Source organism: Narcine bancroftii, chromosome 6 (genome assembly GCF_036971445.1).
Source record: "Narcine bancroftii isolate sNarBan1 chromosome 6, sNarBan1.hap1, whole genome shotgun sequence".
Taxonomy (NCBI): Eukaryota; Metazoa; Chordata; class Chondrichthyes; order Torpediniformes; family Narcinidae; genus Narcine; species Narcine bancroftii.
Window position 1 is genome coordinate 123,850,518 of NC_091474.1, and position 1,937 is coordinate 123,852,454.

General features: G+C 47.4%; 1 pseudogene; it reads right to left on the bottom strand.

Annotated features, from left to right (window-relative positions):
• Positions 1-486: 486 nt before the first annotated feature.
• On the bottom strand, positions 487-897 carry LOC138737576 (histone H3-like; annotated as a pseudogene).
• Positions 898-1,937: the final 1,040 nt, after the last annotated feature.

The window sequence follows — 1,937 nt, forward strand, 5'->3', positions numbered from 1 at the left end:
ACAGACTATTACAAGTCACTGTACTATTATGACATAGACCTTTACTACAATCACTGCATTACATGGTCACCTTTTTTTCTCTTTAACACCCTGCCCTGTACTCTGTACCTGTCGACTTATGACATTGATCTGAGATTATTATTTACCTTGTTTATCTTTGCTTTACTTAGTAGATAAGTTGATTGCATCAAAAGATAAAAGCTGTTCATCTCATCTCATTATACATGAAGAAAAAACTAGATGAAAATTTTAAATACATGCGTCTGTAATGAATATTTGCGCGGGTAATGCTGCCGCAAAATAACGAATTACGTGACATGTTCTTGAAAATAAATTGATTCTGCAGAAAATTTTGGAGGGAGAGAAATGTGAAGTCAGGGCCAGGCGATTAACACTAGACAATGAACAGCAAGGCACAGCTCTTTCCTCTGCGGAGATCACAGCTCTGAAAAGAGCCGTTTGTGGTCCTCGGTGCCGAGATCAGGTTCAGGCATGCTCCTTGCAGATGCGGCAGAGTAGCTGGATATCCTTGGGCATAATAGTGACTCGCTTGGCATAGATGGCGCACAGGTTGGTGTCCTTAAAGAGCCCCACCAGGTAAACCTCGCTGGCCGCCTGCAGGGCCATGATAGCCGAGCTCTAGAAGCACAGGCCCGTCTTGAAGTCCTGGGTGATCTCCCGCACCAGGCGCTGGAAGGGCAGTTTGCGGATAAGTAACTCGATGGATTTCTGGTAGCGCTGGATCTCCCGCAGAGCCACGGTGCCAGGTCTGTAGTGATGAGGCTTCTTCACTCCGCCCATGGCTGGAGCGCTCTTCTGCGCCACTTTGGTGGCCAGCTGTTTGCGAGAGGCTTTCCCTCAGGTTGATTTACGCACTGTCTGCTTGGTCCGGGCCATTCTTCAATACAGTCTGAGATCAGGAAGTGCAATGATAAGCTGACTCCAGCACCGATTTATAAAGAATGTGTAAAGCTTCGCCCATGCCTCTGAATGGCTGGAGCAGAGATGGCAATCATTGTGTTGCAGGGCTGCAATTATCAGTTTCAGAAGATCTGAGGTGGGCAGGGTTAATATTGAGAAAACACTGGTTGCAGGTTATTTTCAAACCGCCTGCCAATTTCAGAAAACTGTTGGAAGATAACATTCTTGTCTTAAATACCAGTTTCTGTCTCACCAATTCTCCACTGCAATCTGCCAGGGAAGGAGTGGGTGTAACTGAATAACCAGGGTTCATATTGTCTAAACTGGAATATGTGTAGCGTGAATAAAAGCTCTCACAACTGGAGGGAGAACAAATGCTTTTATTAGCTTATAACTATGGATAGGGTTTCACAGTAGTCTTCAGAAGGGTTCTGTATTTAGGCGGGAAACCAGGGTTATATGTGAGCAGATGGGGGCAGAGTCTGGAGGCGGGGCCAGCCACCAGCACAGCACACTACCTGTGAATCCCAATTCACTGCATTAACCCCTTCCTGTAGAATTTAGGGTCTGTTAATGAAAACAAAAAACATGCGTTCAGAAATGTGGTTAAAAAATACAGTTATTTACAAATTTAAGTGGTCCTGGGGTCTGGAGATCCTAGTGGAGCATCTTAGCAATGGGGGGCTTGGACTTCTTGGGTCTCCTGGTCCCCTTGTGAGGGAGGAGAGGCGGGCTAGGTCTCCAGCTCGACGATGGAGGGGGGTACATTTTTCTCCTGAACCAGATCCCCAGAGGCCCTGAATGGGGGTTTTGAGAATGAGCTCCATGGCTCGCATGGCACCTGAGGCAACGGACCCTCTGCTCTGGTGGGTGACAGGTCTCTGATGGACACAAGTGTCCTCCTTGCCATCCGGGTTCTCCACATAGGCATACGTGGGATTGGCGTGAAGCAGTTTCACCCTTTCCACCAGGGGATCAGTCTTGCTTCTACTCACATGCTTCCTAAGAAGGACTGG